Here is a 24,918-nt window from a genome sequence, read left to right as displayed (position 1 = left end):
AGGATTTGTGACACCAAGTGCCACAGAGATACTTTTACTGCAAAAGCCTTCAGCCTCTGCAAAGTCTCTGCCAACAGAGGTCAGCTGGAATCATTAGCATGCACTTTAGATGAGGGTGAGTACAGGCATTTTTGGCTATGGAAATAGGGTGATTGCTGTAACTCCCCCCTCTGCATGTAGGCTCTGGCACATAAAATAGGTCTGCATCTGTCAATGACTCAAACAGTATCTTTAACCATAACTCACCTACGCTTTGTAGAAATACAGTTGTTTGCTTCTGCCAACACAGAATCATTGGTTTGGGTTGGAAGGAACCTTTAAAGCCCATCTAGTGCAACCCCCATGCAATGAGCAAGGACATCTTCAACTTGATCAGGTTTCTCAGTGCCACATCCCACCTGACCATGAATGTTTCCAGGGATAGGTCATCTACCACCTCCCTGGGCAACCTCTGGCAGTGTTTTACCACTCATCATAAAAAATTTCTTCTATTTATCTAGTCTGACTCTAACTTCTTTTAAGTTAAAACTGCTACCCCTTATCCAATACAACAGCCCCTGCTAAAAAGTTTATCTCCACCTGTGTCCCCTACATAAAAGGCCACAATGAGTGCTTCCTAGAGCCTTCACTTCTCCAGGCTGAACAACCACAGTTCTTTCAGTGTTTTCTCATAGACAAAATGTCTGTCCCATTCTTCTGATCATTTTTGTGACCCTCTTTGTGTTCCACAGGTTCATGCCCTTTCTGTGCTGAAGAACCCAGAGCTGGATGCAGTACGTCAGGTGGGTCTCAGCACAGTGGAGTAGAGGGGAAGAATCCCCTTCCTTGACCTGCAGATCACACTTCTGATGCAGCCCAGGCTACAATTGTCTTTCTGGGCTATGAGCGCATATTACAAGCTCACATCCAACTATTCATCCACCAATACTCCCAAGTCATCTGCAGGGCTGTTCTCAATCCCTCCATCCCAAGCCTGTACTGATAGTAGGTATTGTCCCATCTTTATCCTAGCCTTGAGGTCTTTATGTGGTCCAGAAGTTGACTTGGTCTACTAGACTCAGATGTTCAGATCCTAAATCATACCTTAACTTTAATTGCTGATCCAGTTTATGCCAGGAGCAAGCACCAACCTGCTCAGACTAAGTCTGGGTAGAAGGAAGAGGAAAACTAATGATCTAGAAAACTTGAAGCCAAACAAGGATGCTTGGAGTGAGTCCATGTACTGTGCAGGAGTTCAACTCACTTTTCCTGGAGAAACTTTGGGTGTCCAGATCTCTTGCTGGGTATACAACCCAATTGTTTTGTGCCTAGATATACTGATCTTCTTTTCTTGATGTGATCTGTTGAATGATACTCCTCTATATTTGCAACGGTTTCAGTGACTACTGCCATATCCACAAAAACATCTGAAGCCATATGTTAGCAGAGTTTTACCACAAGTAGTGGTGTGTTATGATTTTCTATTCTTTCAAATATTTTTAGCTGCTATTCACATGTTTAAAGTCCCTTATTACTATTTACAGTGATGATACAGTGCTTCATAGTGTAGATAAACAATGTTGGACCAGGAAAAGCAGACACTAATAAAAAACCACAAGCATTTCTGGAAAAACGCAGAGACTGAAGTCCCTTTGCATAAACTATTCCTTCAGTATTTATGAATAACAAATTCACCCACTGAAATAAGGTTGTGAATGACTCATGTTCAGAAAAAGGCCAAAATTCATTGGACGATCCGTTCATAACAAATAATTTAATCAGCTCTAAAAATATTTGTGGGGGTTTTTCTTACATGGGGAAAAAAGTGTCTCACAAAAATGAACTTATTAAAAGGCAAAAAAAAGTCCAAGGACTGGTTTGTAACCCTGCAATCCAGCCCAAATAAGGACAGCATGTGGTTGCAGTATCCCAGGAGCAGAGGGTTGACTGGACTGTGCCTGACAATCTGATACTTCCCCTCTGAAGCGTGGGAGACAGAAACCACTTGGCTGGTGTATTGCAGCTCTCTGTCTGCCCCAGAGCAGGCCAGAAAAGCACAGGACGAAGCTAGCAGGGTCTGCCATCCCCCTGACACTGACAAGCTCCAGCTACACAAAAGTCATTCACCTGGGGGACCAAGCAGCACCTAACACTTTTACTCTGCACCATGCAAATACTCAAGAAATCTTCACTAAGTCCAAGTTTTCAAAACTAATTTTCCGGATCTTGGGCAGCAGGTGGGTTTTGAACATTTGTATAGTTAAAAAAAGAAAAATATATATTAATATCTTATGCTTTTTCTTGTGTTCTGCAGGTTTTGGGTGCCCCAAACTACTGCTGAACCATTTGCTTTGACAGTTTGTGCCTCATTATCCCTGTAATGCTTTCTGACTTACTGAGACTGCACTGATGTGTGGTACAGCACTAAATACATTCCTGAAATCCAAAGAAATTATATCTATCCGGCTAGGTTAATGTATCTCAAAAAATCCAAACACACTTCTCAGACATGGGATTTTTTTTAATCATTTCATGCTGAGTGACCTTTAATAAATTAGAGCTAAACTAAGTCCTTATAGGTCAATGCATGTCTTTCCTCCCCTTAATGTGCTCCAGTTTATACGTATGTAGAAAAATGCTGTAATTTTTCAGCTTCATGCAAACATCCCCTAAATGAAATGAGAGTTGGTGCTGTTCTGGCTGGGCCTCTGCATGTATAAATTCTTATGAGTAAGAGCTCTTCCTACAAAAATGGTGCTCCCTCGTGTGACAGGGGTTAGGTAGACTCAACCTTAATCTGTGAGGACTGCCTGTGGCCAGAGTCCCTGGGAATAAGATGCCACCATTCAGACAAAAGCAACATGGAAAAATGAGCTGGATGTATGCAGTGTCCATTGTCTGTGATATGTGTAGGAAAATGGCCTGAGAGCCAAGAACAGAACAAAAGAACAGGTCAGTGTCAACAATGACTGATGAGGCTGAAGCTATGCATGGCAAGAGGTTTGGTTTTAGTGTGGAAATAGCTGAAGGAGGCAGAAAATTTCCTGATTCAAAGGCCTGATTCAAAGGGGTAAACATATACCAAAATGAACTCTGGAATCTAACTCCATAGACTGTGTAGGAGCATGGAGGACAATGAGGCATGGAAATGGTCACTGTGATCTAGCTGAGTTTTGCTTGTTTGTTGGGCTGCTGAAGGAGTGATTGGCCTGTGATTCTTTCAAAAATCTTTCCAAAGCCTGTGCAGGTGTTTGCTGAACAGATTAGTATAGGTTGATTCCCCAGACTAAAAAATTTGGTTGTATGAAAATATAACAATTGTTAAATATAACAATTTATCAGCTTATTTAAGCAATTGCATTCAGCTGGGCATGAGATGGGCAGAGTGGCTGTATACCTTGGCTGCAGTGTGTGCAGGCTCATCCTGTGCCACATGAAGTCAATCTCGGTGTAAATGAAATCCAAAGTCATGCTTACAACAGTGTCATATGGAGTCTCATCTCTCTGGGAGTGTGAAAGAGAGCCTGAGTTTGCTGCACAGTTGACAGAAAATCTCTTGAGCACTTGCATACCAAGGATACCAAGTTGCTCTACCAGCACACAGGCTGTGCACAAATTGCCTTCCCTCAGAGCCTCCCTGGGATCAGGACATAATCCATACCCACCACTTACAATGCCACTGGCACCTGGAGTACTGCTAGTACTCCTCATCTTCCTAGCAGAGCATACACTGATTTGTTGCAAGTTTATAAAACTGCAATGATTCCCTTGTCATATCGGAAAATGATTCAGGGTAGGGCACTGGAAGAAAGAAACCAGGAGGTCACTGCTCATCCCTAGCCCTGTGCTGAGCTCTGGGACCCCGGTGTTGCACCTTTATGTCCTAGAGCAAACAGAATGCAAATTCCCAGCATATTAGGTACAACAGAACTTGCACAGTTAAGTTAGATTGGAAATGGAAAGCAACTCATCAGTGCTGAGAAGCAGCTGAATGCTTTCAACTCTACGGTCCAAATACAGCTTCAGTATTTCAGTTAGTCCATGAGGAGGGACTTCTTGACCATAAAGAGCATATTACAGGATTGGGGCCAAAACTAGCAAAATTCTTCTGAAGCACTGAAGACATGAGTGATTTTTGTAACATAATATTTATTCCAGAGCAAGCCACCATGTATCTTGTTTCTACCACATTCTAGAAAAAGCACTTCTCAAGGTATTTGTTTTTTACACCAGAATAATTGTACCTCTGACTGGAGGACCTCAAATGGCATTGGACATCGTTCTGGCTGAAGAGCCAGACCCCCAATTACAATATCCTTGTAGCTGTCACTGGCGTCTCTTCTGGACTAGTGCAATTTGGAAGAGGAGGGTAAAAAGGGAAACTCTGTGTTTACAAAGGAAAGAAGGAAACCATCTGTGACAAGGCTCTTTTTTGAGCATTGGCTGTTTGAGCACTGCTCAGAGGTTTCTAATGCCAGAAGTGGTCCCAGCAGAAATGGATTAGTGGGCAGAGAACAAGTGAGGAGGTCAAAAGGTGAAAAATAAATGCAATTTATCACATGCCTGTGCTGTTTGTCACCAGACTAGAGAAATTGAGGAAATCACATTTTGCCTTGAAATAGGATGACCCCATATACATACAATCTGAGCTACTGCTCTGGGTTAGCTTGCTAAACTTTTATAAAGGAGTGGTGAACTAGACCCAGCTAGTTTGCTTCATCTGGCAGGCTGCTGTTTGGGGAGTAAACATATGTCAGTAGCTTTAACATGACCAACCTTTACAGCAAAGGGCCAGAGAGGACATTTCATACCCAGACTGCGAGTTTTCCATGCCAGTTTTACAATTCAGAAGATATACATATCACACAGGCACATATGCAGTAAGCACAAACGATTAGCATTGGAAACGACAACTTGTAAGCCAAGTTTTAGCTTTACGTGATTTGAAACAGCTGAGTGATAAATTAAAATAAAAACAAATGCCAGCAGCTCCTTAGCGCTAATGGGATTGGTGGGTGCTCCTGTCATGAGAGCCTGGTGAATACATATTGTTATAATTGTCTGGGTGGAGGTGATAGAACAAACGTGACTCTTCCAAGCCAGTGTTGGCACTGACAATAATTGTTAACAGATTTAGTATCCTGTTCACCTCTTTTTTTCCCCCTATAGCTCCTTCTTAACTTATCAGCAGATTTTATTTTTGAGTTATTAGAAATCACATCTTTCTCTTATTGATTCTTCTGAATTGCCAGCCAGCTACTAATTGTTTCCAGCTCTGATGGTTCAAAATTACTGATTTCCTTTTAGATACTTTAATCATTCATATATCTTCCCCTCCATCCCTCCACCCCCTTTTGACTTTCTTTGGCTTGAGGTATTCTCAGAGGAGTTATCAACTTAGTTAACCCTACTTGTTCTAGCCAAAATCTGCTCTCATTCCTTTGGCAAAGGGGTAGTCAAGAAGAGTTGGCCAACATAAATCCTCATCTAATTCAATCCTAGCATGAGCGCCCTGAGTCCAAATACTCTGAATTTGAACACCTAGTTGACGTGCAGTCCAGGTGTACCTATATAGCTATCTATACACACACATGCACACATACATACACATATATCCATATCCTTATCCATATCCTTATCCATATCCATGTACATAGTGAGTGTGGGTGTTTATATGTAAATATATGTAAACATAGATATGTTGCATAAATATAGTGTATAAATAATATATGCATACCTGCATTCATAAATTAATGTATGTGCTTGTATTTAAGGTCTGGCTTGCTGCTCCCTTCTGCTTGCTACTCCTACTGTGCCGCACAGCTCCTGAAGCAGAATGACTGTCACAGCACTAAGATCACCAGAGTCGCACAAGAGTCACACATCAGCAAGTCACCACAGATCAGCTGAGTGGCAGGAGCTTCTGACAGACTCATGGATAACCCAGGACAAAGGGAAGGAGAGGTGACTTCTCGCAAGAGCTCTCTGACTGTTAGCAAAGATAACTTCAATTACATTGCACTAGCTGGGCACTAGAAACCTGCAGACAATCTGCTGCTGGGGCATTGCTGACTCGAAGCACTTGTCAAGAAGGAGGAACTGGTGCACAAGCCTGTGCTCTGCCTGCTGACCAAGGCCCCTCTCCTGCTCCTCTGCACAGCAGTGTCAGTGCATGCCCCTGCCCTCTTCTGTCTCAGATGACCAGCTCAGCTGCCCTTCATCCCCCTGGCACTGGCAAAGTGCAGATGGCTGACAAAGGAGAGCTCTCCCACTGCAGTTGTGAGAGCGAAGGGACCTTAGCACTGCTGTGCTTCAAGACAAGTGGAGCCCTGGGGCGCGGGACCTGAGACTTGTCTGCTCTGTAGTAGGGAGCAAAGCTGTAAAGCGCAGAGACTAATACAAAATTTACCCTCATGAGGTTATGGGGCAATTTCCTTTTCAGTCCAAAGCAATTTTCATTGCTGCTTCTTCATCTCAAAGGCCTTAGGGGTATAAAAAGCAAAATACCAGGGCAAGTTTTGCCCTCTTGAGAAATCCTTCTGACTTCACTAGACCAGAGCTGGTCCCAAACACCACACTGTAATTCTTATGGATCAGATATGGTCCCAGATTAAAAAGTTGCCCTCCCCCTCCACACTTGTTCCTGGCTCCCTGGAGCCACACGCACATTTGGAGAGCTGCAGGAGGGGAAGTCTTCCCACAGTGTTGCCCTTGCACAGGCACTGCTTGGTTCCCTAGGGTGGAAAGCCTCACCAGAGCCTTACCAGGTCTTTGTCCTGGGAAGCACACACTAACACTACACTGACATTACTCTCTGAGCTTCCCACCCAACCCAGAGACATCCTGGAAACACGGCCAGGTAGCTGCCAGCACTGCAAGCCTACCCTGCTGCAGACTGGAACTTTCCAGGCCCTCAGCCTTGTTCAAGAGCCCAGCATTACTGTCCCAAGTGCATGTCACTGAGAGGTCCAGGTCAATATACTCTTGCAGAACCTAATACAAATTTTCCTAGGCACAATCTTTTTCTGTCAAAAATGCAATTCTCTGAGCTTCCAGCAGAGCGGGAGTCTTTTAAAAATACATAACTCATAAATGAATCAATATAGGACTGATGTGAATCCGTACAAGGGCACTTGAGGATGCTTCTTCTTTCCCTGTTGCATAGTTGCTCCCTCTCCAGACCTTGCCAAAACTACCCCATTTTTACACTGAAAGCAGCTAATGGCAGCTGTTAAACGTGGTTCAATTTTAGAAATCAGTCCCAGCCATGAAAATTAGTTTTCACTTGGGTTAAATGCAAGTAGCAATTAAGTGCCTCTTCGCATAGTGAGAACAGAAGTAGTTGGAAGCTGCTGCCCAGAGCAAGATCCTGCTGAGAAGCACAATAGCCCTCGAGGTTCATCCCTGACCTCAGGCACAAAGGTGAAGGAATGGACTGGTACAGCTCTATGCATTAGTGAAGCAAAGGCTTGAAGGCGGATATGATTTTGGGAGAAAAACAGAGTCCTTTCAGCCATGATATTCACTGGAAAAGCAAGCTTGTTGAGGGTACAAAACAAAGCCTGGTCTGTCTTCATGTAATATTGCCTCGTCCTATTTAGAACTGTTCTCCAAAAACACACAGTATAGGATTAAAAAAAAAAAAAAAAAAGGGTTAGTCTAATAAAAAGGAAGAAGAAATGAACTGAAATATCCAGAAGGGCCATGTTGTTACTTTTTCCATAGGCCCCTTCCAGTCTTACGCATTTTGGTTTGATTGTGAGTTTACTGCAGGAAGCACGCTCAGGTTGCAGAGCATCAGTCAGCATCCTGGGATGATGTAGGTGAGAAGTATCAGTATGTATGGTGAAATGAGTCAGAAACTCACTCAGTGCATGCCATCAGGCTATGAAAATCACCCTTCTACTGCATATGTGCAGCAGTGATAGTGACTGTGACAGTAAGTGAGAGCCTAGTGTCCCTCTTGTGTCTTGAATTTAACATAAAAAACTTGTTCCCTCCAAGCAAACCAAATCCTCTAAGCAAGCCTGGATGTGTTGTCCCTGTCCCAGCTGTTAATTTAGTGTAGTTTTCCAGTTCAGCAAAACTTTAGTCTCTTCAGAGTTCTGAAAGTCTGAAGCAGAGTATGTAGCCAAGGAGGTACAATTCTTTTCCCAAATCCACAGGCTCACTCTTACAATTGCACCCAATCTTGAATTCTTGTTCTATTTCTGTGGGAGAACCAGGATTCTTGAGTTGTGTCTCAGCCAAAAGAGAATTTTCTTTGCCTCCAATTTTCTAGAAATGTCGACATATCACTGACGCGTTGGCTCTTGACAGATAAAGTGGGATGTTACAACTGAAAAACAAAAAGAAAATAAATGTCTGAGTGTTGCAGAAGATCCTTCTTCTCAAATTGAGCAGAGGGAATGGTTACCCGATTGAATCACAGTGGGGCTGTGGCTGGGTAATTGAAAAGATTTGTTGTCTGAGAAAGCACATTTAAAAATTCCTCTCCTTTCTTCAGCTATCAGGATACCACTGGGACTTCACCAGGTCCATAGATACGCTGCATAATGTGTGAATGGCCATATCTCACCATGGAGTCAAGAGTTGAGCTGTTCTGAGTACAACATAAATAAGATCAAAATCAGAGTTGACTTGTGAGGGGAGATATAGTGGCTGTGGGTAAGAGCAGGAAGGTGGGGCTGGAGAAATCAGATGGGTAAAATACAGAACAGCAAGGTGTGTTGGGTAGATAGATTTGAAACACTCAGCACCATCTCAACTAGTTTTATCAAATCCTGCTTATCCTTTTGAAAATGGCAGGTCATTTAGGTCATCTCAGAATTACTGAAGGAGGAAGCGGCACAGTTTAATTAGACTTTCTCATGATAAGTTTCTCTACAGACATCTCAGGTCATCCCAAGTACTGCTGTATCACTCTGGAATGAGAAAATCCATTGAAATAAATGTATTTACACTGGTATCACTTAATACAAGGCCTGTCTGAAAGATTTCAAACATGGTGTTTCACAAACAGTGGCATGAGCTGAACACTCTAACACAAATTAAGGTCAAACAAATCAAACAAATCAAACAAATCCTTACACATCTATGTCTCAGACTTCTTCGTGTACAAAGGACTTTATTACTATGTCCTCTTTCCTGCTGTTACAACAGCCCCACACAGGACTGAAAAAAAATTCTATTTCTCAAAAGGTTTTTTCTCATCAGTATATGAGACAGCCACCTCTGTTCATATGGCGAGTACAAGAAATTATGGTAAAGTTGCACAGATACAAATTAAAGTATAGCAGTGTCAATGGAAGTAAGGACAAATTGCTCTTAGGTTAGGCTTCAGTGGGCAGGATCAGTGGACATTAAAGGGAAGCACAAAAGCAAAGAGAAGCAGAGCCTGCATCACTTAAATATCATTGGCTTCTACTCTGTTTCAAGGCTTTATCAGCAAAGTCTCATGAGCCTATCCATGCCACTTGATGCTTTTTCTGCAGTTCAGAGCTTGCAGTGATGAGCCCATGTGAGTTGGGGTTTTTTTTGTCCCTGTGGCATCCCACATGGCAGGGGTTTTTTTTGAGTTTTTTGGGTTTGTTTGTTTGTTTTGATTTTACAGATTTCTGTTGGAGGCAGGGGGATTTACTCCTCAGTCTTGTGCTATCCCTGAGTTGCCAGACTTGGTATTGAAACAGTGAGAGTCCAGCCCAGCAGCAACCAGGTATTTGCCTCAGGGATGAATTATACTAGCTACTCTAGGAGCAAATTTCCTCCTGCAATGTACTGTGTAATCCAAGTAACGAAAATCTCAATTTTTATGGATACATGGTAGTATTTCAGCTAAGGGATATCTTTAACTTTGAGGAAACAGGAACATGAGGCTGCGGGAGTCATTGGGTTGGGTTTGCTCTTGGACCCTCCCACGAATGCCGCAACATCCACCTGAGCAGCAGAGCTGCCACCCGCACAACAGCTGTGGAGGGGCCCTTCCAGAGATTTCCCATGTTCATGGCTACAAATAGCTGGCCTATGTATGCTCACAAATTCTTCCTCTGTTCATTCAAAACCAATGTATACTGAATCATTCTCAAATCAGTACAGACTATGACTCAAATAAGCCTCTCTCCTTTATTCTTTATGCCCCTTTGTAAATAATTTTCCATCCCTTTTCAGGCATTTTAATTATTTTTTTTGTGTGAACTGAAAAATATGCTCTAAGTCTTTTCTTGTGGTATCTGTCTTAGAGATTTCCTCAAACCCTGTTTTGCTCTTAACTCACCATCCCTTATCATAGATGACTTGAACAGTGTCAGGTGAACACTTGCCAGAGACCTATGCAGTACAGCAGCATTTCACATCTCTCCTGCAAATGCCTCACCTTGACATTTTCCATGCTGTTATAACTTCAGAACACTGTGATTATTCTGAAACTAATACATTGTCTTTGTCTGATGTTATATCCCTATCATGAGCTCCCAGTTTTCACAGATTACTTACTCTGAGTAACTGACCATGAATTTTATACTACTGACCTTGGTCTTATTCCACCTCCTTCATGTTGTGTTACTGGCAAAATATTCTGAACCTATGGTATTAAATGGTGCCCTCTTTCAGCCAATAATCTGCAGTTAATCAAGTAATTTGTATCTCCTCAGAAGCCAAAGATAAAATTCTTGCCTCTTTTCAATTAACTAGTCTCTTCTGCTCAAAAAGCTGCCTTGCCAGATGGTTTGTGCTTCCTCCTCCCAATCTCAGACAGATCTGGCTCCCAGAGACTGGGAAAGAGCCCAGCACCGACAGCAGGGAGATTCCCAGCCAGGGGTATCTCCCTGGAAGTGGTTCTTTAAATGAACTTTAGAGTCCATCCTGCCTATAAAATTATTGTTCATAATTTTGATTCTCTGTCAGATCAGCATAATGGACTGGCAGAGCTCGAAAATAAAATGGCAAACAGAAAGCTAGCATCCAAATCCACCCTGCAATTGAAATGCAAAGTGTAATACTTTTCAGGAATCTGGAGGGCTAATGTAACAAGGAATTGTATCCTCCCCTGAAATGAAGGATTCATTTCAAAACACGCTGATACTTTGGCACAGAACAGTGACTTCATCAGCATAGTCAAAAATAAGAAAAAATATTATTTAGAAGATATTACCTCTGGGCCAGATCATCATATGTCACAAATTTGGATTAATTTAAACAGAGCTATGTTCGTTTTTATTAGTTCCAAATCCACCTATTTCCCATGGTCTGGAGCATTATATTTCCAAATTTTTTATTTCCTAATATTTTCCAAATGCTGTTAGAATTTTGGGAAAAGAGTATTATATTTTCCATTTTCCTTTTTCCTGTGTTTTACAACTCAACAATCATTCATAGGGTTTTCTTTTTGATTTCTCAGAGAAGCTCTTTTTAATAAGAACAAAAAAGCTGATCTGCTAGTTCTTGCTAAAAACATTGTAAGAAGTTGGTGAGGAATCATTAAAGATTCCTCATATTGCATATTAAAGCCCTGTAGTTTTTGAATACCAGATACTAAATAAATTAAAGACGGAAATTTACTGCCCAGTACTTTGGAAAGTAGCTACGATTCAAGGCAAAGTTCGAAGTAAAAACAAGAAAAAGTGACTGTTATTAAATTCCACAGTCATGATTCATTGTTTCATCCTCATAGAGACAACTGTCTTTAAATGTCTACTTATCATTAAGTTAAATTATCTACTTAAGATTGGGAAAAATAATATTCATATGCTAAAATTTCATCCTATTTCTGCATTAGTACTATGTTCTTTTAACTCAAATTTTCTCTGCAAAGAGTGAAGCAGAGGTTTGTAAGTCATATCTGTACCATCTCTCACAGCTGTGCCAAAGCCTGCACCACAGTCCAAAGCCAATCGCACTTGGGCACTGCTCAAAACAACCTCTTTCTTGGACCTCAGCTTGCTACAAGGGGAATTATTTCATCACAGATAGAAGTCAATATCTAATTAGTGTTCACACATCATAGGCAAAGGGGACACCAGGACATGTTAAATATGTGGAATTTCATTTCAGCACAGCAGTAAAAGCAAGAGTTAAGGTGTCTCCTGACTATCACACTCTGAAACACTCCTTTTTCTGTTGATGTTAGTTGTGTAAATATCTGTGCCCACATTATATTTAGAGACAATATGAACAAGTGGAAAATGTGAAGAGAATTGTGGTTTTGAACTCTGAGAAATTGTGGGTACTCAAAATCAGCAAGTAGATAGATTATTTTTTAAAAAGTTTCCCTATTGACCCAGTTTTCTTTTGAACATTCTTCTGAATGTTTTCAAAATATTCATTAATAATATGAGAAATTACTGTACTGAACATATTTGAAATTCAGCTGTAAAACGCCTCTGCCCTTCCGCAGTTAATGTGATAACGACATCTTTGAAAAATAATTAGTCACTCAATTAAGTATGACCCATATCTCATAAAACCATATTTGTCATTTGTAATAAAGTTGTACTTTTTACTTTGTTCCCTCACTGAATAATTTTAAAGTATTTACATGGTATCCTGAGCACCCATACAGAATACAATGGCTTATTGCTGCCTCTGCCTAGTCACACACACTGTACCCGTATTTCCTAGTCCCTTCAGATGTCAGTGCCTACCTACATTTATCAGTAGAGGCATCACTCATTTTGGTTCCTCCTTCCTTCAAAATTCAAGACTGAGAGCTAGCCAAAGCCCACTCCTTCAAATTCTGCCTAGCTCGAGAGCTTCTAATCTTTGACAAATCACTGGTAGGGGATTTGTTTGGGATGGAATTCCTCTTCTGCTCCACTTGAGGACCTCTTGCCTGCGGTGTGAGGCTCTGCTCAGCTTTGCACTGTAAAGTGTAGAGGGTAGAGAATAGTTTGCAGTGAGTGACTTCTTAGGTGAAGTATGCTTCTAATGTTTTTTTGCGGATTTTCTGTACTTAGCAATCCCTATGTCCTATGCTATAATCAAAATTATTTGCTAATTAAGACCCATTAATACCTCTTGGTACCCCATGCGCCCATGGGTAGTTTTACTGGGGCAGCAAGAAGTCAAATTCAGAACCATAATAGGGTTAATGAGTGCAAAGATGATCTCATCGGGATGGAGATAACTTTTGGAGTAAGGACCTCTGAAGCATCATTCTGCCTCATGTTGGGTATTGAGATAAGTTCCCAACACTGGAAGCTCTGGTGGTGCCTAATCTGTGGCCATGGGACACTCCCCAGTATGCAGAAGGGAAACAAGCACGTTCCAGTCAGCCCCTGGTCTGGGCAGCAGCAGGACCAGGCCCATCATGAGTCAGGAAATCTTTCTCCTGTGCAATTACTCAGAAATCTTCTGCGTTCATATATGTGAGAAAGAACCAGGTGCTCAGAGCTATTCAGATTTAAGTTAAACTGCTTTCTAGAATAAGCCTTCTCTTCATTGGCAACCGATGTCAACTATTGAAACTGAACTCTTAACTGAGACACTTCAGACTAGTTGCCTAAATTTTGGTGGAATTTATCCAGGGTTACACAGTTAGTGTATAACACATACACTAATTCTTCTGGGTAGCTGCAGACCCAGCAAAATTCATTACTTCCATGAAAGCACTTGCTAGACAGTCTTTGCCATACCGTATCTGCTGGCAGCGCAGACAGAAGTGTGTGTTTTTAACAAGACAGCTGAAATTTCAGGCAATGCTTTGAATAATGCATTTTGCAGTACTTGCTCAGGCTTGTTAAACCCAAAGCAAAATATAAAAACCCAAAGTTGCACCTTTTTTGTGAGGTCTATACCTCTTTTTCTTAACAGGAATTATCTCAAAGGATAAATTAATTTCTTTTACATGCTACTAACCATGAATGCATCTAAAAACCTCATTGCCACTTGCATTGTTCTGTCAGTATAAATTCTTCTAATCTTAGCCCCACAGCTCTTTGGACTTTATCCTGACTTGGCCCTCCAGCCATTTCTAGCCTTGTTTCTCCAAAAAGACGACACTACTTGCATCCTGTACTGGGACTTAAAAATTTTTCCTGTTCAGCTAGTGATCAGATACTCTAGTGATGCTGAGTAATTCATATGGACATGAACCTAGTTGGGACTGATAGCCTCATTGCTACTTAAATTCAGTGGAGGTAACTTCATGGTAGCCACAGAATTGTTCAAACCAGTGTCTATGAGGTATTGTGAACGATCAAAAATTTTGCTACCAGCAAAAGCCACAACTGACCACACCAAATATGCAGCAGCTTGACTCTTGCACGTGTACAAAAATCACTGTAATTGTATGAGTGTACATAACTCACTTCAGCATATCCTACTAAGAGCTGACTTCAGGATTCTTTGTTTGAACTTTGAAAACCTTTCACAGTGTTACTCCTACCTCCTCATCCAAATGCTTAAGTCCCTGTACTTATAAATATAAAATCTTATTTCTTATTCTCAACCACTAAATCTTATCTCTTTCTAAAGCCCTCTTGAAATATTAGTGTTATTGGGCATGTTCTGTCATAAGTATTACTTTGTGCATTACATTGCCAAAATACATTTGTGATCTGTCTGAGCTTAGTCATTTTAAATCCATCTATTAATACACATCTGCTCACAGCTGAGTAAAATTCTCTACTGAAACTGTAAAAGATAAATTTCCTAACTAGTCATTTTGGTAGGTGTTTTCTGTGTTATTTCTGTGCTTTTTGTGTTATTTACTCCTAGACACTGGATCCTGTGATGCCTAGATCCTGGATCCCGTGACTCCTAGATCCTGGATCCCATCCCTGATGGGATGAGACACTTTCTCTTGGCTTCTGTAGAGCTCAATGGAGTGGCTTTGGTGGGCCAGATTTTCACCCATAGGGCCAGTTTTGAAAACTATCTAGTATCTGAGGGGATCACATGGCCTAAACTGGTGCATCTGCTCTGGCACAAAGCTGCAGTCTGGTCAAATCCACGCTTGGGTTTGCAGAGGGGAGGTGAAGACACCATCAGCAGTACCATCAGAAGGTTTCTTCTGTCAGCCTTCTTACTCTGTCAGCCCAGGCAGCTGGGTTGAACCCTTCCGTGGATGTCTGGGAAACACAGCCAAGTCATTGCTGTTGAGGGCATGATGAACAAGAAATTATTTTGTTCCAATATTTTGTTACTAGTAGTAACAATCTGTGTAGATATTTCTGCCTTGCTGCACCTCTTAGATAATGTGACTGAGTTTATCCCTCACTAAAATACCTTCATTAAAAAAGGTACAAAGTTATTTCACACTTCCAGTGGAGAAAGAGACAGCATCAGATGAGACAACAGTAGAATTTAGTTTGGTTTCTGTATACACCAAGCCTTTAAATTTTGCCATCACACTTGTTCCTGCAGCCTTTGAATGGTTAGAAACATGTTTCAGAATTACATCTGATTTGCTTGAAGGGCACTGGGAGAAGAAACTCCCATTTGCCAGATCAACCAGTCATCCAAATTAGATATTTGGAAATTAACTGAGAGCATCACACAGTTGGATTTAGTTCTCTCTTATACTTTGACATTGCTTCTGGAGACTACTCAAATGAGAAAATGTGCTTGCAGCAAGCAACCACAAGGAGTCTGAGCAAGGTGGAATCAAGGTTCATCTTTCAACTCAGATGGGTTCTGGTGGAAAGGCTGTACTACGCCTCTTGGGGTACCTGTCCCCAGTCCTCCTCTGTACACCTTTCTGAGTGAATTCAGCAGTCTGCTTGTGGCTATCATGTTTTAGTTCAAAACTGGGGCTCAGGGAGTAGTCACAGACTTCATGTTTATAGCAGTGGCCAGTGGCCCCAGGCCTATCTCCTGAGATCACAACTTGGGTCCAGGAGGGATCCGGTGCCCTTCTTTCCACACAGAAATAGTTCACACAAGACACTGCTAATTTTCAAAAGGCCTTACATATTCAGTGACTGTTGCCCAGGTGACTGAGGTGTTGGGGAGGGAAAGTCCAAGTCTGAATGAAGGCTGGCATGCATGTAGACTTAAAGAATAAAACATCTTTTTATGAGTGGGAGAAGGCAAACTTCCCAGGAGATGAAGTATTCTGGGAGCCCTTTGTGGGCAAGTCAGCAGTCTGGCTGCCTGTGGGAAATGCCATTTTTTGAGACATGGAGCACTGTTTGGTGGCACTTCTCATGGACATGTCAGTAAGATGTCTGTCCCCAAGAGGTGTACATCAGTTCCACCTTGACAGGAACCAGGACCCCAGGTTGTGCCTGCACCTGCTGAAGCACCCAACAGACCCTTCTTGGACCTTCCTGCAGGTGCCAAATCTCCAGCACCAAGAGGAAACTAAGGCTTTTCTCAGTATCATGGCAGAGCCCCCACATGGCTAGTTCCCACCAAATCTTACCCCCACTGGATAAGAAGAATGATCATCCCAAGAAGACTCACTCTCTGTGTTTCATATTTTTTCAAAGGAATATGTGTCAGGCAGGGGAAGGGAATCAGTGGAAAACCAGCCCGCATGGACACCATTTCCACATGGTGTCTCCAGTATGTCTCCATCTGTCTGACACAGTCATTCCCTGACTTTGTATCAACTGTAGGGCACAGTGGCCTGTCCGCTTTTCTACAGGCAGCGATACCGAATCCTTTCTAACAACTGCATGTAGCACTTACCTCCCCTTCACTGTACCTCTCTGAACTCCTGGTCCACCTGGTGCCCTTAGTGGCTAAGACAGAGAACAGCTTGGTTTTGTCCCCTCTGTTTTACAAGTAATATTATCCCCCAAGGCTCTATACATATAAGAGTTGCTATGTGCGTTTGGCTTGGATCTGTGAGCTACTTCCCCGGTCACTAATAAAGAGCAGTGTCTCTTGACCTTCCTTGAAGAAAAATTCCTCTACTGGTCCTGCCCCTAAAGCAGGATGGTCTGTGCTACACTATGCTGCAGCAGGCAGCTCTGAGCCCCAGATGCCAAGCCCCAGTGAGAGGTACCACTCTTGCCTTCGTGTTCTTCTGCATCTTGAGCAAAACACACTGACCTGCTTGAGGAGAGAAAACTGTCCCGCCACCCTGGGATGGATGGCACACTGCTATGGGGGCGCTACTGAAAATGCTGCTGCAGCGGCTGCTACTGCTCCACCTTCCACACTGAACAGTGCGGGGAGCTGTGTGATAAAAGGTGTTTATCACCTCTAGACCTGTGCAGTCAGCTGAGGACCCATCAACCCTGACTCACCCACCCCAGCTTCATTCTTGCCTGAAGGAAGTCACTATGTCATCTGTGATGACAAGCAAAACTGGCCTCATTTTTTATGAAAACCTTCCTCCCCCTCCAAAAATGAAGTGGCACATGTCTCATAAACCTGCCTCTGGTGAGAGATGTCTGTCAGGGTATAACGGCAAGAGGAGTACATTCAGACGCAGATGTACGCCAAAGCAGATACAACTGCAGAAAAAAAGGGGGAAAAAGTTGGCTAGGGAACAAGTATTTTTAATAGTGTTCCCTTTAACAGAACCTAAAGAGAAGTAACACTTCATTTTACCTTTTCTATTAAAGCAAAAAGCTCACCAGTGTTGGTTGTGTGCAGGTGCTATGCACAGTGGGAAACAGCTCAAACCAGCATGTGTTCTTTGAAACATTTCTTTTAAACAGACACTAAGTATTTTCAGCTTTTGGAGAATGTGACTCAAAATAACAAGTAGATAAAATATCACCATGCCGTGCAAGGGAGGATATGTGCAGTTATCTGCTGTGATTTCATACTAATATTTAGCTATCATATAGCACTCTCTCTGCTGACCCCACTGTATAAACACTCAGTAATTAACCAGCACACTCCCTGCTATGCAACAGGTAGGTAATATTGCTCTTACCATCCCCAAGCTACACAGGAGGAATTTAGACAGCGAGATGACAAACCTTATCCAGACCCACTTGGGAAGTCTATGGCAAAGCAGAGAGTAGGATCAGTTCCTGCAAAATGTGTTCGCTTTCCCCCACTCTGCCTTTTATGTTACAGTCCAGAGACACGTAAGAATTCAGTGCAGCCCTGAGCAGAGAGGAGTCCACCTGCAAAAACTCCTAAAGCTGTTTCACACCACTGACAGTTTCTGGAGCAGACACGGCTCAGAGGGGAGCCGCGGGAGTGCTGTAAATCAGGACTGAGGCATATTGGCAGAGCTTTGTGGGAAAGCTTGCCTGGGGTCTGCCTGTTACTCGTTGTTTTTCTCAGCGCTTTTGATGCTTCTTTTTCTTTACAATGACACACTGCCCCCAGTCGTCCTATGCTCATCATTTATTAATTTTCCAGTTTAATTATCATGTTTAGTGCAGTTGTGAAGGGGGTGTGAAAACAAAAAAACACGAGCATTGCACTAATTTACTGCGGAGGGCAGCTGCAGGCTCCCCACTGCAGGAACGGCTTGTGAACCTCCTACAGTCTGTTGTGCCCCAGCAGGGACAGTGCTCCTCACCTGCCCTTCAGAAAGAAGCTCTTGGTTCATCCCATTTGCATTTACTGCCATTAGAAGCAGCAACTGGAACAATGCAACATGGTTCTCAACAAAAAAACCCAACAACAAACCAACAGACCAAGCCCAAAAATATTACACATGTAAGGATTAACTGCTCACATTTTGCACTTGATTTTGCTTCAAACTTTAACTGATGAGGAAACAGAGTTCATGGACCACTGAGATTATTTTCACTACAGGAAATTGTGTGAAGGAACAGGCAACCTTTGTAAGGAAATCGGTAAAATCTTGTTAAAACATCCATTTGCCTTAAGGATTGCATATTTTTCTACAAAGATTTCAGTAAACTTAGGAAGGTACTAAAAAGCACTGTCCATTTTCCCCATTTTTCCCCTGAAGGAATCAATAGATGCAATTGCAGGGACATTTAGACAAAAACAGCCTTAGAGAAAGCAACAGCTGGCACAATATTCATAAAGTTTTGGGCTGGCTATTGAAAGAGACTGTTGGTTTCTTGACTTTGTTGCATGGAACCTGCTTGTGACCAGTGTTTTTCTTAGCCCAACACATTCTTATTTCCTAGTATAAAAGACATCCACTCAAACTGCAGCAACATTGCCACCACTTCTAAAAAAGGCTGGTGCAGCGCAGTCCTGACTATCAGAGCTCACATCTCTCACGAAAATCAAACTGCATGTTTTTCCAGGTGCTGCCATATTGGAAACAAGACACATGGGGACCAAAAAATGTGTTTCAGGACTTAACCTGAGGCCTACAATTAGAATTTTTTATTGAACCTAGTTATTGCAAACTTCTTTCAACTGAAGTGTACATTTGTTTAAACACCTTCAAACTCATATTTGCTCTGGCTGTTGAAGTAATGTATATTCTCAGAGTCAGTAGAAGAAAACAGTGCCGTTTAACTGGCAGTGTAATTTCTTGTACCTGAAATGCTTTATTTTAAGCAGTACAATTTTGCAGAGATTGCACAGAGATGCTGCAAATGTTTTAAATGTTCAGGGTAAAGTTTCTCCATGGGAGCATGCTGTGCTGTACACAAGCAACACAGCAAACACACCCCAGTTCAAATGCCTATTGATACATATGCACAGCATGATTCAGAGTTCCTGTGTAACTCAGGCAAACTGCTACAGGCCTATTTTCTTGTATCTTTAGCTGCCTTCAGATGAAGTTAACCCTGAAATCGAAAACATCTTCTTAGCTGGAATTTTAAAGGAGCCTAAAGAAACTATGCAGACCATATGCAAAACTCCCCTGTCTTTCTTGAAAATGAGATTTTGGTTCCTAGTTTTCCCCTGAAAGTGGGAACAATGATAATTCCTTTTGCCTAGCATTTGGCTGTCTGTTTTACATGTTCATATAACTCTTAACCCACCTTGACTGAACCCTCCAGGTGTTAATCTGGATTGAATAGCATAATACATACCAATCCAGACAGCACAATGCCAAGCTGCTGTCTCACGGACCTCAGAGTTACAAGAAAACAGTCACTAACTCTGCAAAGCAACTCCTGGAACATCTCTCCATGTCAGATCAGAGCCTCAGCATGTGAGCTGGAAAAAGACTTCTGGCCTGTCCAAGGATGTTAGTGAGACTCAGTCCAGCCCAAATATCCATGTGGGGACTCCTTTTCCGTTAGATCATGACAGTTAAATCATGAAGTGCAGAAAGAGAATTAGGTGTTAGGAAATTTTGAGTGCTGTCTAGCCCTGGGTTTGAACAGAACATAAAACACATAGAGAAGCGGTCACAGCACCAAGCCTGACAGAGTTCAAGAAGCACTTGGGCAGTGCTCACAGGCACATGGTGTGATTCTTGGGGATGGTGCTGTGCAGGGCCTGGAGCTAGACTCAATTATCCTTGTGACACTCTTCCAATTCAGCACATTCTGTGATTCTGTGATATATCATTAGTAATTTTCTGTATTACAACACTTCCCAGACTAGCACCATGAAAATTAATAAAATACCTGAAATTACAGCTCTTTCTAATGACAGTGTATTGGGTCCTTTCTTGGATTTTTCTCTTAATTACCAGGATCTCTCAATGGACATCTCTTTACACATGAACTTCAATGTGTCTTTGACAGCATCTACTTTTCTTGCAGTCCTTGTCATTTCTAGTCTGTGTTAGAAATGCACAGAGATATTAATATAATTTTCAGGTATCATTTCAGGAGACTTCATTGCTGGGATATTTTTCCTTTTAGTCCACCTGCCACTGATCTGAAGGTTTCACTGTTGCCCTGGAGAGCACCCACTAGACTCTCTTGACAATGATAAAGGGCTCTGCACATCAGTGTGTTCAGGATGAGTTCAGGGATAGCTCCAGCCACTGCTCATCCTGTGGTTTTAGCTGATTCTAGATAGCACTTGCATAACGTTTGCTACAATTTCCAACCCAGCTGCATGAGGTAGAGCACAAGCTTTGTAACGATTTCAGCAGGAAGAATAAAAAGACACAGTTGTTTTCCGGGGTGGTGTTGGTACATCTGTATTTGTTACTCTTCTCCTATTACAGTGAAGAATTTCCCACCCTTTCTTCATAGTTTCTGGCCAACACTCGCCAGACTGAACAACAAGGAGACAATAAGGAAACAATCCCATTCCAGTGTAAGTAAGTCAGGCATAAACTGGCGTAATGGTATAAGAAGTCTCCATCTCTATTCCACTCCTTTATCCTGAATACTTCTGCAATCACTTTCAAAGCACTTGAGGTCAGGACAGGTATGAGAGGAAAGACAAACATCCCAAGATTGGCAGCCAAGTTGAAAAAGTGACTGACTTTCTGGTAAGCCCTACAATTTCTTAAAGTGTCTTCACATGTCCTTTCCTCACTCTGCACCCCTCCATCATATGTAGTCTTTGCTTTCCTAAAACATATGAATTTACTTCTCTGAGCCTTTACAGTTCCTCTCTTATATCCTAAACTAGGTCTGTGGCTCATTACTGAGATTGAGACTTTATTCACAAACCAAGGAGCCCAGAACAGTGCTGAGTGTCTAATCCCATAGGAAAGTCTCTTGCAGCACCTTGAGAGGGAAAACTACCTCCCTGAGAACTGATAAAACGCCTCTGTCTACATGGCTTACCAACCCAACTGCATCTTTGGTATAACAAGATATTACTAAGTCACATCTGATTTGTTATCTAGGATCTTCCCTAAAACTTAATAAACTCAAATGCTTCCAAGTATTTCCCTCCTGATGATTATCCAGTTAGGATGGTTTTTTTCTGAGATACATGTTTGTGTTGTTTTCTCAGTTGAATGTAATTCTGCTATTTCCTGCACATATTTCTAACCCTTAAAGTCCCTTTGGATAAGTTTACATGTGACGAAGACTGAGCAATCACTGGGGCCAGAAAAACAGGAACCAGAAAGGAAATAAAGTTTCACAGTTCCCAGGTCCCATTTATTTCATAAGCACAGTGCAGCTTGTAGTTAGAAATCAGCATCATGTAGGCAGGCAAAATACAAGTGATCCCTGAGAAAAAGGGATGGGAGAGCTGGTAATGCATTACCAACCTCCTTTTCTAGATATATATACATATACATACGTGTGTGTGTAAAAATTCTTGTATCATGAAAATAAAGTAATTAAATAAAATCAGCATCAGTTATAATCCCTGCAGACTTTCTTCCAACTCAGTATATTGCTGTTTACCATTAACATTTGTTTCCAATCTCTTATTCAGTTTTCACTCCACATAGTAAAGTTCATGTCTAAGTAAACATTCCGAAGTCTAATAAGAAAGAATTCATGGAGTGTTTTCATCAGTGGAATATTACATTGAAATAATTCAGGTACTGCAGTAATCTGCTTTAGGATTTTGATAACACACACACACACACACATATATTTCTCTCTTTTTGCACACTTCATGGGTCACTTGGATTGTATTATAGGCAAACTGGTGATTCGCTATTAAAATTTTTTTTTAAAGATACTCAGTTGCTATACCCAATAGTAATGATTTAAAGAATATTTTTCCTGGTATTCAGGATCATTGCATCTTCTCATCCTCAAGATAAATCTTAATAATTACAACAGAAATCCTGTAATTTATCAATTTTTTAAAAATTTAATGGCATGTATCTGAGACAATGAAAAATAATTACTCAAGTGTTCCTCACCACACAGGAGGTGTTTAGTGTAGGAGTTTTACTTCAGAAATTAATAATTATTTTATTTCTAGATTGCTAAAACACTTCAGAAGACTATTCTTGAGAATTTCATTTACTTTTTGGAGTTAGAGAACTTGTTTCAGGAAACCTTAACACTACTTAATGTCCTTTAGACGACAACTTTTGTTAACACACACAAAAAAATTGGTCACGATGATCAAAGGGTTCTCCTAGACTCTGGAGGCTTTGAGAAGAACCTAGGTTATTTTCCAGCTCTGCATTGAAATATTTTTGACATTTCTAACTTGGGTCAGTTTCAGTTTGGAAAATAAGTGGAGTTCAAGAGCTCTGAATAAGTTTCATTCTGTGATTTTTACAGTATTCATTAGTTTACTGGGCTGAAACTCACACAGATCAAAACTAAGGAAAATGTTCCCATGAATTCCTGTGAAAACTGAATTTTTGGCAACTCTGCTGAAACCTAAAACAACCATGAGAGAGCTGCAATTGTCAAAAATTATTCATCAACATTTTCACTGTATATGGGTCTGTTTTATTTATATAAAATTTTCTATGTGTTAGGATGTATGAGCTGTTTGCCTGTAACTTATCATCAACAAATCTCTGGGCAAGCACCAGGATTTGAGTGTCTGTCTTCTTGTAGCCTTACTACAGAGGTGCTGAGTTCCTACTGATCTCACTATACTGAGAGCTGTAAGCACTCCCCACCACCAACTGTGAGACCACTGGTCAAGAAAAATGCAGACATACTGGCTTGTTTGTGTCAAAACTGCCAAATTTGCAGTTCCCTCAAAATTTGTTGAAAGGCTTTAGGCATGTCTGCTGATCTGTGTCATCTGAATTACAAAATCCTGAGATGATCCTAATGTTTCCATGCCAGCCCAAATCAAATTAAATCAAGCTATACTAAGCCACCTGAATTTAATTCTATTATGAAACAGAGGGGAAATTCACAGCTGTAATAGCAATAGATGCTTTTCTTTGGAAAAATAGTTACAGAGGATCTGTATTCGTAGCATAACCAGCAAAAAGAAAGAAGGAAAGAAGGAAAGAAGGAAAGAAGGAAAGAAAGAAAGAAAGAAAGAAAGAAAGAAAGAAAGAAAGAAAGAAAGAAAGAGAAACTGAAAGTAACATTTAAAGTAATATGATAAAAATAAATATATGATTACATTACACTAATTCCTGTTTCTACCATTTTGTCAAGATGAAAAATCCTCACGATAGGAGCAAACATGTGCCAGGTTTACACGAAGGGGTTCAATGTGCATGGTAGATGAGCCTTTATTCATCTCAGTCCTCTTCACTGTCTCTGTCTCTGACCTTCCCTTCAGCTCCTTACATCTAAGTTTCTTCAACCTCACCCAAAGAAAGAAGAATGTACAGATGGGTATCATAACTGTGCAAATAGTTCCTTTGTGAATATTTGGATTTCAGGAGTAAGAAACAAAGTTGAACTTGTTTGGCTTCCAAGGTTCTCAAGAGGTACCTCTCGGACAGAGTTATAGTTGCCCCAAACAAACCTTCCATACATTGTATTAATCAAAAGGAGAAAAATAAAGGAATTGCAAAATCTCTTCAGAGCCGTTTGCATATGAGTGATGATCCTGTTAGTGAGCTGGAGAACCAATCTCCAAGTCACCCCCTGGAGCATTCCTGACCTGGAATCAAACTGGGAAGATTATGTGCAATAATAGTCAGGAGGAAAAAAACAAGTCATTCCTGCAAAAAACCACCTATTACTATGTTATATATGTATATATAACATTGTGAATAAATAACTAACTGGATGGTGTGGACAGCTTTGCAGGGTCTAACAGGAATGAATGCACATTTAGACATAAATTGGCAGCTGCTTTTGAAGTGGAAGGGCTTTCACTTACAGTGCTGGGTATAATGGATCAGTACCTGTGCGAGAATTGCAAATCCACATTTCCATGAACAAATAGCTGCTTCTAGGAGTTTTTTGAAAATGTAAGAACAGAAGGAAAATTGTTGTCTTGCGGACTGCTCTTCTGCAACTTTCATATAAAAGGAAATTCTTAGAGTGTAGGTCATCCAGTTTATTGCTAAACTAAGCCTGGCGAGAAGAAGGGGACTGATACCACATGAGGTGCAGAAAAGTGTCTTTAACTGCAGAATCTCAAAGCAATATTATTCTGGATGTTTTCCTCTCCATTTCTCTGCTTATGTTTCTTCCTCAGCCCACAGCATGTTTGCCCAGTGCTGTTCCAGTTGCAATGCATAATGCAGAAATATTTGAAAAGGGAAGCAATTAGGGTTACTGTAACAGTAAGACTCAAGTATTTAGAAAGAAGGACATTTTAAAGTCAGGGTAAGGTGAA

The sequence above is a fragment of the Coloeus monedula genome (genome assembly GCF_965178545.1).
Source record: "Coloeus monedula genome assembly, chromosome: 1".
Lineage (NCBI taxonomy): Eukaryota > Metazoa > Chordata > Aves > Passeriformes > Corvidae > Coloeus > Coloeus monedula.
This window is presented reverse-complemented; position numbering follows the sequence as displayed.